Here is a 15,102-nt window from a genome sequence, read left to right as displayed (position 1 = left end):
GTGCCATGCTTTACGACGTTTTTGCATTGCTTCTAGACTTTGTAGGGCTAATAATCTTTCCTCATCCAACTTTACCAATTGTAAAATCCGTTGTTTCAAAGATTCAACCTCACCTAGTCGTAATGATAGAGCTACTCGTAAAGTGGGCAACTCTTGCTCAATAGGGAATATAGCATTAGTGCCATAAACTAAATTGAAGGGTGTATTTTGCACTGTCACCTTATAAGTAGTTCTATAGGCCCATAACGCTTCATATAAACGTTCATCCCAATCTCGCCTGTGGGAAGCAACCGTTTTAGTTAAAATCCCATATATAATGCGATTGGTTACTTCAACCTAACCGTTAGCTCTGGGATAATAAGGTGTTGATTTGCGATGTTTAATTTTATAGATTTCCATTAACTCGCTAATAAGACCATTCAAGAAATGGGAACCTCGGTCACTTACTAATTCCAGTGGGCAACCAAAACGCGTAATAATATTCTCATACATAAACTTAGCCACATCAATGGCTTTATCCGTTTTAAGCGCTTTCGCTTCCACCCACTTTGTAATATAGTCAGTACAGACTAAGATATAACGATTCGAGCGATATCTAGTAGGCGGATCGATTGGGCCTACAAAATCAATTCCCCATTTCTCAAAAGGTGCTAATGCTAATATAGGTGTCAAAGGCGTAGCAAAACTCTTAGAAGGACGACCAGTCCTTTGACATACATCGCATTTGCGACAATAATAATAAGTATCTTTAAATAGAGTAGGCCACCAATAACCAGCTAATAGAACTTTTCTTGCAGTCAATTCACCGGCAAAATGGCCACCACACGGCTCATCATGCAATGCCTTAAGAACCACTGGTACTTCATCTTCCCTTACACAACATCGATAGATACCTTCGCGTGGAAAAAATTTATAAAGGTAACCCCCTAATAATCCATAGGAGTGTGATTGCATTAATATTTGACATTTCCTGCGCTTATCGGCACCAGGTGGATATCGAGCAATACTAAGAAAATTCGCAATATCAGCATACCATGGAACTTGTGTCTCCACAGTAAAAAGTGATGCATCCGGCAAATCATCTTCCACCCCTTCCTCCTTGTCTGATGTTAATAATCGTGATAGATGATCTACTAGCACATGAGCTCTACCAGGACGAGTAACTATTTGAAAATCAAATTCTTGGAATAACAACATCCAACGAATCACACGTCCTGAAAGTTCTGCTTTATTAAGCAAATACTTTAACGCCTCATGATCAACATATATAGTAAATTTATTCCCTAATAAATAATGACGAAATTTTTCCACCGCAAATACCATTGATAGGCATTCTTTCTCAGTGGTGGTATAATTCCTTTCTGCATCACTTAAATTTCGACTCGCATAATAAATTGGATGATCCACCTTATTATCATCTGCTTGGCACAAAACAGCTCCTACAGCATACATAGATGCATCAGCATGAATATGGAATTCTTTTGTCCAATCTGGGGGTGCGAGTACTGGTCCTTCAATTAACTTATGTTTAAGAAATTCAAATGCTTTCTGGCAAACACCATCCCAAATAAAAGGAGTATCCTTTCGTAGTAGATTTGTCGAAGGTGATGCCACCCTTGCAAAATCGGAAATAAATCTCCGATAATAATTTAGATGTCCTAAAAATCCACGCAATTGCTTAAGATTTGTTGGAGGTGGAAGTGCAGAAATCTTAATAATTTTAGCTGGATCCATTGCAATACCTTCTTTAGAAACGATATGGCCCAATAAGGTTCCTTTTGGTACTCCAAAAACACATTTATCAGGATTCAAAGATATACCTACTTCATCACTACGTTCAAATACTTGCGTTAGTAACTCCGGCATTTCTTTTGCCGTACCATAGACACAAAAGTCATCTAAGAAAACTTCCATCCATTGACGTAGAAAATCTTGATAAGCTGCAATCATAACTCTCTGAAATGTTGCGGGTGCATTGCACAAACCAAAAGGCATTACTCTATAAGCAAATGTACCCCATTCAGTAGTAAATGTAGTTTTGGATTGATCTTCAGGATGAATTAGTACTTGGTTATAACCGCTAAATCCATCCATGAAAGAATACAGCTCATGACCAGCAACCTTATCAAGTACCTGATCAGTAAATGGCAAAGGAAAATGATCTTTACGTGTTTTGCTATTCAGCTTTCTATAATCAACACAAATGCGAATCTTCTTACTATTCTTCTTGGGTACTATCACAATAGGAGATACCCATTCACTGTATGCAACAGGATAAATGAATCCAGCATCTAAAAGCTTAGTAATTTCAGCTTTCACTAACTCTGCATACATAGGGTTTGTTCGTCGTTGACGTTGACATACAGGTTTTGTGCCTGGTTCTAGATCAATAAAATGCTGACATAATTCAGCTTTGATACCCTTAAGGTCCCTATATGACCAAGCAAAAGCATCAACATGCAATCGTAAGACTTCTTCGAATCTTTCACGATATGGCGATTCCAATTGGTCTCCTAAATTTAAATATTTCCCTTCTACCATTTTAAGCTTAACTACTTCAATTTCAGGCTCTTCAATAAATAGAGAGTCTATTCTTCGTGGCTTAATTGTGGGCACATCTTCGGATATCTGCATCAATACATTTCCAAGCAGGTTATTCTTAGTACTTGATTCCAGTGCTTCTTCTCCCACATTCACAGAATTTACTAAAGGTAAAGCCCTATAAGGAATAATAGCCAGGTTATCTTGTGTAGCACCATCCACTTCTACTCCATAGACATTTACTAACTCAGGAAAGGATTTTTCAGTATATCTCTTCCCATATTTATCTAAATCGCCATTATTGACATTTACATTTTTACGAGATTTCAAGGTAAATGAGGTTCTTACAGAGTCAATTACGCGAGGTATCTGCTCTGAAGTACATGGATATTGAGCATGTAACCTACGGCGATATCGACGTAAAATTTCGTTATTCTTTTCTAGACATTCCTGATCATCTAAACTCCAAAACCATTGATTATCTTTAAGCTTGAGAATTAATGAATGTAGATTCTCATCCTCCTCGCCTTGAATTCGACAGCCCAAATAATGTATAACTTGTTTCAGTTCCACAAAATTTCTAGGTACTGCAGGTTCAAACCATCTAAGTTGTGGCTCTTGCCCATCCCCATAAATAGTAAAATCCATTACTCTTTCTTTTGGATGAGGCAACACCACCACTTGCATATTGTGCAATTTAACCTTAGTAGGTTCAGATTGGACTCGTTGATAACCAATTATCGGTCCCCTAGAACAGCGATAAATCTTCTGCGCAATTCCGGTCGAACGCCTAAAAGAATGACACAACCAGGGAACATTTGTAGGGTTTTTCTCTTGAGTCTCTGGTTCAAAAGTATTCTTAGATTTATTTTTTTCCAAAAACCTATCAGTGTCTTCATGTTCTTCCCAATAATTTGTATCCATAGATAACGCTTGGTCCATCTGTAACTCACCCCTACTGAATTTAGATTTCTCTTCTTCTAAATAAAATTCTAAAAGCGAGATTTCATCTAGATATCGCCTTTCTCTAAACTGAAACTCTGCCTTTTCCTTTTGCAACTCAGTAATCTTCTTCATTGCTTCATTTACAGCAGTCAACGCTGCCTCACGCTCTACTTCCAATGCCTCTTCCAATTCTCTAATAATCCTAGCATAATTATCATGATGTTCACGAGAAGTCTATGAAAACCTGTTAAAAGCCGAAGCTGAATCATCCTTATCCTCACGAGATAGTGGTCTTTGTAGGGGTTTGCACCTATGCCTACTTCTCCTTTCTCTTTCCTTCGCTTCTAGCTGGTAGTAATAAATCCTTTTAGCTCTATCTGGCAATTGTCCAAATCCAAAGGGTAAAGCATTTTCCCCATAAGGAAGAGCTTCTAAAATCCTACTCTCAAGCATACTATTATGATTATCAGTAACATCATCCTCTCCCATACCTTCTGAAGAGGGTATTGAAATGTCAACCACATCAGATATCATTAACTCAGGCATTTCTTCCTTCTCTAATTCATCCATAGAAATCACTTCCGACCTGTTGTAAGCAGAAAATACATCTTCTTGATCATTTCCTTCTTGATTTGTAGATAATTGAAAACATGTTTCAAGCAAATCATCAAGATATTCTGCTTCTTCTGCTAAAAGCATTAAGCAGTCGAGGGTTGTATCTTCGGATGTGGATAACCACTGAGTAATATCGCTATTCGAATCATTGTCAGATGAAAACGCTACAGCATACTCACCAATACCCATCTGTTCTACCTTGTGAGGCTGATGTACTATATTGACCTCTACTTTCTCTGCTCCTGCTGGGTGTGGTGTCTTAAATAACCAGGCATAAGGCCCTTCATGATCAGTCCTCTCCATTTCTGAATCATAAAACTCACTGTTGGATTTCTCATCCATTTCACTAACTGCCTCATCTCCTGAATCTTTCAAAAATCCTTTTGAAATAACTTGTATCTTAACCCTATCGTCTCTAGGACCAATCACAATTGAACCTTTATACCAGTCCTGAATGCATCTTGCTTGGTATAACCAAGGTCTTCCCAATAGGACAGAATACGATGAAATATTTGTTTGCGAACGAACGATCAAATAGTTCACATGAAATTCTAATCCGGCTACTACAGATTTCACATTCCGCAGTAACCCCAAAGGAGTTACTTTCCTTTGATCAGCCACACGTAAAACAATATGAGTAGGTTCTAGATCCTTCAACCCTAATTCTTGCATAGCTTGTTCTGTCATCAAATTAACTGCTGAGCCACCATCTAACTGCACTTCATGTAGCAAGTGGCCATTAATAGTAGTATCGATAACTGGAGCTCCTGGGTCCACAAATAAATCTACTATTTTTACATCCTTAGTTGTTTTTCCTTTGGAAGAATTTTCACGGATTTTAGAAGTGTTTATTTCAATCCTCTTCCTTCGATGCCGAACTAATTTATGGTAAAGTTGTTTCCGACAAACAGGCGCTATTTCTAGCAATTGCCGAAGGTTAATAGTCAATGATATTTCTTCTAATGCAGCCCAAAGATCATAGGTCTTATTTACGGATTCTACATAATCTTTACTCCCTTCCTTAGGAGGAACCAATCTTTCAGGAAAAGGAGCTACTCCCACTTGAATCTTAGGATTTACTAAGGGCACAGGTAATAATGGATGGTCAGAGGAATGCTGCGGAGAATCCGATTCAGGTAGTTCTATATTAGGATCTATGTCCTTAGACTTATCCTCCACTGCTTCGTTTAATTGTGAACTCTCTTCCTCTAAACCTTGCTCCTTCTGTTGTTGCTTTTGTGCCCGAGTAATAACACCAATCATAGGGTCAGCTCTAAAGGTCACCTTACGAGGTATAAATTTTGATTTAACTCCAATATCTTTCCTTATTGTTTCTACTTCAACTAAATTTGCAGCAGACGTTGAAGGTTCGTTAGGGGTTTGTTTCCCTTTGTCAGACATTTTATTATCCTCTCGCTTAGGACAATTCTCTTCATAGTGTCCTTCACCACTGCACCTCCTACAAAGAGGAGTATAGTCTTGATTTTTATGCACATTTGGACAATATGTGGCTATGTGACCTTCTTGTTGGCATCGATAACAAATTATTGGTCCCCTAGGTCTTTGTTGACCACCTTGTCCCATTGGATTACGAAAATTTCCATTATTTCTTCTAAAAGGAGAATTTCTCCCTCGATTGCCATCACTATTGTAATTGTTTCGAGGCACTGGGGGTCTACCCTGGGTGGGCAATCCTCGTGGCCTAAAAGGTTGATTGGGTGGTCCAATCTCATAAGTCCTATTATTACGATCCATGTAATTGTAATTTGTTTGCATTGAACGAGCTTGTTGTTGCTCTTGACCTAATTTATGCCAACAATTTGTATCTAAATGACCAGTCTTGTGGCAAAAAGAGCAAAACGGTGGATGATCGGGCATTAACCTTGAAGGCGTCGGACACTCTGTAGCCACATGGCCGTAACCATGACACTTACCACACCAGATATTAGATCGAGGTGGGTTTGAAGTCGAATTTCCCGACGATTGTTGAGCACTAGATCCTTGTGTCGTTATCGAATAAATTTCTTTCAAAGGCGCTTGTACTGCAATCATAATTTCCTCCTTTAATTTTCCTAGAGATTTCGCAATAATATCTGCTACTTTTGCTTCATCCAGAGGAGATTGAGATTGCGGCATAGAAGGCATTCCTGTCTGCATCATATAAGCTGGAATTGAAGTGTACGGATTTAGAGGTACACTCGACATGTTTGAGCTTGCGGTTACCGAGGGATTTAAAGGAACGGTCACATAAGACACGTTCTTAGGTACCCCACCTGAAGTGCTTGGGTATTCTGTCCGAGATTCTTTGAATAGATCTCTCCGTCGTTGTTGACTAAGCTGCACTTCTTCCCACCATCTAGCATGTGTTTTAGCATCTGCCAACGTAGCTGGTCGTTGTAAACTAACATGCTGATGAACTTCAGGATTAAGTCCATCAATAAACTTATGTTTTTGCGTGGGATCGTCAGGAGCAGGATTCATCTTACGAATGATTGTCTCCATGCGCTCAATATAATGTTCAACACTTTCAGTTGCTCCTTGGGACAGATAATCCAGTTGAAGAGCCAATCTATCTTGAAAACCTTGTCGTCTAAATTTTTCTAGAAAAGCTCTTGATAAGGCATCATAGGTCCCTTTATGTTGAGCATCTAAATTCCCATACCATTTCGCTGCTTCATCTTTTAATGTTGCAGGGAAGATATGAAGCTTTTGGTCGTCATCTATTATCTCATTGGCGACGCAAGTCACCTCAAATCTTTGCGAATGGGCATCGGGATCTTCGTCCCATAATCCCCCGAATTGCATGAAATCAGCTAATCTAACTGGGTTGCGAGCCATTGTTTCTCTAAATAGTAGCCCTAACCCTAAATCGTTGATAGTATCAAACCACGGAGGTTCCTGAGGTTCCTTAAATAATTGACGCAATCCGAAATTTGACTCTAAATCCCAGTCAAAGAGCAGTTCAATACTCCCGACCGTAGCATTAGCTTCACTCTCCCTAGTTTCACTATTTTTCCTACCTCTTTCCCCAGTGAGACTGCTAGTACTGGAGACAACTTGATCCCATTGATATGAAGCTGCTTCACTTTCTTTCGATAGTGTTCTATCAGTTGATAAGCTAGGTTGAAGAGGTTCTACCGTTGAGTTAGACACAGCGTCTACTCCCAAATTCAGCAATGCGTTGACCCTCTCTAGCCTTTCTAATAGCCAAGCCTCTTGTCGCACTGCTCGTTCTCTAACTCGCTGATCCCTAGCTTCGTTTTGCTGCTTCCGTCTCTCTTCTGAATTCATCCACGAGTACAAAACTAGTTGTTACTGTCATACTCCAAAATTACGCTCGTTTTATTTGAAGCTATAAAATTAGGTTGTCGCTTGTATGCGCACTTAGAAGGTTCAAAATAGTCGGCAGCTCTGGGTCTATCTCCCCAAAAGGTAACTTTTCTTCTTGCTCGGGGATTAAACCTAGAATTTCAGCAACCTCTCTAACGTCTTTCGTGTCGAAAGAAATTCTTAAACCTCTGGATACACGTATCCAAGGCAACACATCATCCCACACTACTCTTCTAAACGTCCGATAAGCTGTACGGTGATACCAATCAAAGTGGTACGGTACACTGATTGTATTTATCTCTACCGCGTCTATTAACCCAAAGTGTGTCGCTAGTAGAACTATAGTTTGCGCACAGTCGTTAAAACCCTAGCTCCAAGAGGATAATTGTTCAACGTCCACATACTAACTCCGTATCTCTCGCCCAGTCTAGCACTTTTCTTTGACACTCCTGGGGCAAATTAGGAAAATAGTCCCTTAGAAAAGAGACTGCGTATTCACTCATAAATAACACTTAGGATCTAAAATACCCTCGGAAGATTTATCACTCGTTCGAGCGCACTTGGCTCCCGGCAGACGCACCAAAAATGACTGGCCAAAGACCAAGCCACTTTTACCCAGGTTAACAAGCCAACTCCTAAGAGTTGTTGCACTAAACAAGTGATTATTTCACTAATTGTTTTAATTCGACTCAACTTAGCCTTCCCTAAAATCTACAACGTTGTTTGTAGTAGTCCAACTGCAAAGATTCTAAACTTCAATAAATTATACTGGGCACTAAATTGCTAAACCTAAGATAACTATGGCTTCTCCTCATCTCTCAGAGGCAGCTCCTCATAATGTACTCCTGCCATGCTAGTGGCGGTTTATCCAGGAAATGTTTTTAATGTTTGACTTTGGAAAGGTTGTTTCAAGAATATAGATCTCTTAGATCTATTTGTATATCTCCGTTTAAAGTTCCTTTTTATGTTTCTCTCCACCTGATTAAAATTAATTCTTTTTATTTGTTTAATTTTAAACAAACATTCAAATCGAATTTTCTGACATACCATAAACCCCTAAATTTTAATCTCCCTTGGTAGATGTTTCCCACTCCGTATATAAATTTCATCGTTGCTTATTAGTTTTTAAATACTTAATTCATTTTACGAATATAACGTCCTTTCCTTCTTTTCTATTATTAAACATCAACCAGAATAAAACAAGTTCTTCCATACTCTCACATGTCCACATTCATAATTTATTTTAAATTTCCATAGCACCCTTTAATTTATCAATGAGTCCTAGTAGCCCTCCACTCCGTATATTCAAGAAATTGGTTGTAAAATGAATAACATGTAAAAATTTAATATAGATGCTGAGGCTTTTCCTCATGCCATCCGATCATCAATTTGTTTGATTTTATTTTGGTTTTAATTTAAACTAAATTTTATAACTGCAACCTAACATTATAAATCATTATAAAGTGTTGTCAAACTTTTTATTTGTAATTTCCCAATGTTTCCTAAATGTTCACACCGTGTATAATTTCTCCTTTCAAAACCAAAACACCATATCTTTATACAAGCATTTCTTAAGTGAAATATTATTAAATCATCATTTTTTAGTGTTTTCAACTGTTTTTGATTTTTAATAAATAAAAACCAGTTTAGATAAATGCAAACAACCATGTAGCATAAGAAAACAGGTTTAAAGACATGTTGTTAAAATTATTAAACTAAAGAAATTTTCATGCCATATCGTTTATTTTAGATAAACCAGTTAGACACTTACTTGTAAAACCCGCAGGTCGTCGTCACGTCCTTGGAGACCGTGTCCTCTTGCAGTCTGTCTAGCCACTATCCAGCCATTGTGCATCGCAAGCTCAACATTTCTCGTCTCTTAAGAGATCTTATCATTTCAGATTAGATAAGTATATTGAAACTCCAGTTTAGCGTCAAGAAAAGGACATGGTGATGATCTTCAACAACAAAGTATTGATTTCAATTCTCCGCTCTTATTCTCCTCTTATATTCTTTTGTAATTTTTTCATTGTGCTCTCCAAACCCTCCTATCTCTCCCTCTCTCCAATTCGTTCAAAAAGATGGCACCCTCTTTCTCAAGACTATTTCTTTCTCTCTCTCTCTATCTCTCTCTATCAAACCTTAACCTCGACGCTTCTTGCTAGAGTAAGTAAGAGCTTACGGAAAAGAATGGCTTCGCTTATGCTGAAATCCTGTTCTGCTAAAGCCGTTATGCATGTGGTATGATCACCACCCACTTCGTATGGTAAAGACAGCAACCCTGGCTCTAAAGATTAGGGCAACATCGTGTGCGAACGGCAGCCATCACTGATCCGACAGGTCAAATTTTCAAGCTCTTCTGATGAGCAATAGCAAAACTTCAAGCTCTTTCAAATCAATCTCCTCTGCATCATCATGATCACACAGCCACGTGATAGAAGCGACTGATGCAGGCCAGTCTCTCTCTCTCTCTCTCTCACGCTCGCTCCACCAAGCATGCAGAAGAAAGCACCTCCTTTTCAATCATGGCAACCATGATTTTCTTCACGCCTTCATCCTCTTTCCCATATCAAATGTGATATATGTATATGTCTCTGCTGCTGTGGCTGTTGCTTGGGCTGCTTTTAGTGCTTCGTTCACTAGATCATAACTTTCAGGAGGAAAGGCTTTGATTTGTTCGTTTGCGACGTTGGTTGTATCAAGACCATTGCGAGGCGTGTCATCGGCTGTGCAGGTCGTGCTGATCCTTCTGTGTCTTCGGCATCTTTTCATTCCCTCATTTTCTGCTTGCAATTAGTCAGGGCCTTGAGCAATGAGAATGGCATGTACACACGTTGCCACTACATATTCATTGAGCGTGGGAGGAGTGACTTATGCGTCGAGAAGAGGCGGTACTAGACATCAAATGAAGGTATTAATAACAGAATATTCTTCTGCGACAGCACAAGTGGCTTCGTTTGCTTCTTTTTGTGTGTGTGTGCATGTAGGGAGAGCAGACCCAACATCGTCTGCGATAGATAAAATCCCATCGTCATCTTCAACCATCGTATAATCATGGTTGGCATCCAATCATGTCAGGGGTGTGGCCCCTCTGGTGTGTGCTGGGGCAATTACGGAAGTTCACACAAGCTGCTGATATTCTTCTTCCTCTCAATCTATGGTGGGCAACAGGTGCCAGGGCGGAACTTGGCGAATGATACCATGTGGGAGGCCATGGCAAATAGAGATGGACCCTCTCCCCCCTCGTTCAATGGCTCTTGCTCCCTCGTCTCTTCTTCTTCTTCCCCTTCGTAACCGTTTTTCCCCTCCTTCTTTCTCCCTGTGATAGGCGCATTCCTTTCCCACGATGGTTGTTTTTTTTCTTCCTCCAACTGCTCTCTCACACTTAATATCCTTTTTTTCTTCTTTTTCCTCCTCTCATGACATTTCCAAAGAAATAATGACGTTCCCCTAAGCTTGCAATACCATTGAAAGCACTTGTAAGAAAGCTTGTTATTGATGACAATATACTTGATATAAAGCTTGTACTCTCTATTGGATCTATGTTCTTATTTGCAAACTTTGATACAATGATGTATGTTGTTGCTGTAACCATGACCATTGTTGATACCTTGTCCAAAACTTCACCCCGTGAGTCCTTTAACCTAGCTACACATTCTATTGAACTAGCTTTATCACTTGTGGTGGTTAAAGCAAACTCATAAGTTTCTGGTTTGTTAGGTTGTAAGCTAAGTATCAACTTTGGGGAAGCCCTTATTCCAATTGAACAATTCATACCTAGATAAAAAACAGCTACAAGCTCCCCAACGTTAGACACCACCAGCTTTGCGATTCCATCTCGTGAGAGTGCTTCAAATTTTGACGAGACCCCTGATATGATTTTCCTTGGACTCCTATTTATAATAAATTTGACATCATCTGCATTGAGTTCCAATGTGATAACAAATTTTGTGACATCTTAAAAAGGTAGAGGTAAACGTGTAAAAGCACCTTCATCCTTGAAACCAAACTCTACACCATACTATGTCACTGCATAACGAGGTTTTAGTCCCTTTAACACTCTTTCATAATCCTCCTCTATATAGTCTTGAATTTGAAATCTTAAATAGTTGGAGCCTTATGTACATCGATTTAACTGATCACAAAATGCATAGTATAACGTTCCAATGTGATCACACAATTGCCCATTGAAGGAATATTTTAGCTTATCAATCAAAAGCCCTTTTGATCCATTCAAAAGTCGTCTCACGTAATTAACTGGTTTTGACAGGTACACACTTGGAAAAACTGGAAATTGTGTATAGAACACAAGATCTCCATGTAGCCTCGCAATTACTGTTCTGTTTTCAGTTGTAGCAATAATATCTGATGGAGTTACTGTTATGCTGGACAGTAGAGTGTCAAAGCCAACAAATACTCCGATTGTGATATTGAACTCTATTGTTCCCAGTCCTATTGCATATGTTGAAAGCCACTGTGGATCCAAACCCAAACAGTGTCGAGTTCCAACAACCTTCTTGCTAAATTGACTTTTTGCAGTCTCAATAAATAGACAATAATCACAATCATGATGCTGTGTGTTCTTCATAAGTAATTTAATCCTTGGGAGGTAGGAGGTAGTATAACTGGTGAAATCCCTCATCCCTTAAATTAATACTAAGATATCCTATCAACTTGTCCAAACCTTGCCAAGTCTAAAATTCCCCCGAAGACTCCTAATTTATAACGAGGTCTTATCTCCTCTAAGTAGTAATAATCCCTACAGGAAAATTTTAAATAGTCATAGCTGAGATTCACTAAGTAAACCTATCAAATTTTGTCTAAAACTCCACCTTCCTCTCGTATAAGAACTTCATTGTACCACATCTCCTAGCTAGACTGCAAGGACACGGCCTCCAAAGACAGCAACAACGAACACCGCATCTGCATTGAATTCATGTAAAAATTTAGTAATAAGGTGTCAATTGTATACAGTTTTGCCAAAAAATTGTTGCAATAAATGGCATGTTTTTAGTTGTTGTCAACAATGAGCCTATCCCTAACATTACTTTGGACTATTCCTACCATGGTGGTGTTATTGGGGCTACAACTGAAAAGTTCATCTTTCATACGTTAGATTAACAAAATGATACCTCTACTAGCAAGAAGGAACTTGTACTTTGATGCTTAGGGGTTGCAGACATATCTATAAGGAAAGATAACAAAATTGTTGTAACAACTGGCTGGGACTAAAGAGTTTGTATATATGACCATCATCACATGCTTACTTTGGTAGTGCTAAAGTGTCATGTAGATTTGTTAGATGCAGTCTATTTATTGGATGATTGCTTGCAACTCGCCTTAGGATCTAAGCATGGGACATTTGGCATATGGTCTCTTTATGCATTTGAGTAGGACACACATTTTAGTCAAATTATGAGAGATTATTTATGATCCAGATTATCATCAAGAGTCTCTTTTTACAATCTCTAACTTTGATGCTAGCAATATGATTACAACCAAGTTTTGGATGGGACATATTGATGGAAACATAAGTTTCCAAGGAATGTAAAATTGTGAGAGCTCAAAGGGGGGGTCAATGTTTATGTGGTCTTCTGACAGTAGATTTGACATCAATGATTAACATGCGTACTTTATACTAATTTGAGTATAATGCAAGTTCAGTCAATGTAGTTCATTTCTTGAATGGTTGCAAGCTACTAGCCTATGGGTTTAAGGATGTGAGTATTGTAATATTCCAGTGCCCTTAACCACTTGATTCAAACATAAAAAAATTTAGTTTAACTATAAGAGACTGCTTATCATGAGCAATTTGGCAATGTGAAGTGATAGTTGTTAAATTATGCATATTAAAAAAATCAAAAAGTAGCAGTAGTTTGCAAATCCATATTATTATATGGAGTCTCCTTTTATAGTAACTTTTGAGTGTAAGATGTGACTTCGGTACTACAACATCTTTCTTGTATCCATGTTACAAAACATGCAACTAGAACCAGCCTCCCTTGTCCATTGCTTTCTTTTCTATAGACAGATTCAAATCCGTCTTTGCTATTTCATATGTTTTGAATTGTAAACCATTCTCTCAAAATGGTTGTATTGTGGTATTGATAGCTGTAGCATTAGCACTATTGGCATTAAATTCAGAAAGATCCTCTCCTATAGGACAAAAGTGTGATTCTACCATCTCCACAATGTGTCCATACTAATAATTTTCTCATTGAAATATAGACTTTGTACTTCCCACAATCCACAAATTTCACTTGATTTCAATCCATGAAATGTTTATGTATGATAAAATTTGTGAAACAAAACAACCAAATTGTTGAACATGAAGTCTTTGTTGTTTGCAACCAAACTTTGCATGTACCATGGTCAATCATAAGATGTAACTCAAACTCCTCATGAAGTAGGACCCTTTCAAGTGTAATAGAAAATAGAACCTCTATTGCATGGAGATATTGAAGGCCATAGGTAATGCCAATAAGGACTCTACAACAGTCCATAATAATTAGCAACTTGTGATTTTATTGGCAACATATAACTAAGCACTTAAAGATCCATTTTTCTGTAATTACACCATCTGCAAGAGTCATGGATTCAAGTTTTAAAGACACATTGCTATGTTTCAACTGAAGTTTTTTGATACTTATGTTTAGAATCTATTATTTTGAGCTGGACTATTGATCTATAATATAAGTGTGCTTGTTTAAGTCTGGATCTCTTTGAAATCATTTCCTTTGAGCATCTCACATTGGACGGTTTATTCCATGTATACATTCAAAGCTTTTAGGAGGAGCATCTCTCTCCTCTCTCACCATGATGATCTGACCAATATTAGTTGCTTTGATAAGCACATTATCATCATAGGTCTTATACGATTCTAGAACACATGGCACATCCAACAATGATGTTGGAAACACATGATTTACAATCTTAAAGCTATTAGTCCTCATGTCCTCTACAAAAGCAAAGGTCAATTGAGTTGTCCTTGGCAAGCATAGGATTATCACTCAGAACACACTCCAAGAACTTAGTAATAGACTCAGGGCACACAAAGAATGATAATTTTCTCCATTACCAAAATTCTATCTCCCTCCCTCCCTCTCTCTCTCTCTCTCTCTCTCTCTCTCTCTCTCTCTCTCTCTCTCTCTCTCTCTCTCTCTCTCTCTCTCTCTCTCTCTCTCTCTCTCTCTCTCTCTCTCTCTCTCTCTCTCTCTCTCTTATGAATCAAGCACGTGGTAATTTTATTTGTCCTATGTGTTACCTGAATCAAACAATGTTGAAATGTTACTATATCTCATTTTTTCTCTCTAACAAGAAATGCACTTGCAACAAGCCAACTAACTTGATGTTGTTGAGCTCGTATAAGCATTTGACTTATTTACAAACCATCTATAGATGACACACATTAGGTGACAATACTGATGTAGTTTGTAACATCTGGACTCTTGCATCATTTTGTGCTGAAGATAATGTTCTCCAACTATATCATGAAAGTTGCAGATGTCAATAAAAGAAAGGTCTTCTAAAGACTCAAGAGAAGGTTGGAGTGAAGTGACAATGATAAGCTATGAAGAGTCACTAGAGTGGCTCTAGTGACCTTTTATATCATACACACCTCTTGGGAGGGGTAAAGCAAAGAAGGGTTATTGTGAGTGATTATTGAGTATT

This window comes from Lygodium microphyllum, chromosome 4 (assembly GCF_053477565.2).
Source record: "Lygodium microphyllum isolate KBCC chromosome 4, Lygodium_microphyllum_v1.1.10, whole genome shotgun sequence".
Classification (NCBI taxonomy): Eukaryota; Viridiplantae; Streptophyta; class Polypodiopsida; order Schizaeales; family Lygodiaceae; genus Lygodium; species Lygodium microphyllum.
This window is presented reverse-complemented; position numbering follows the sequence as displayed.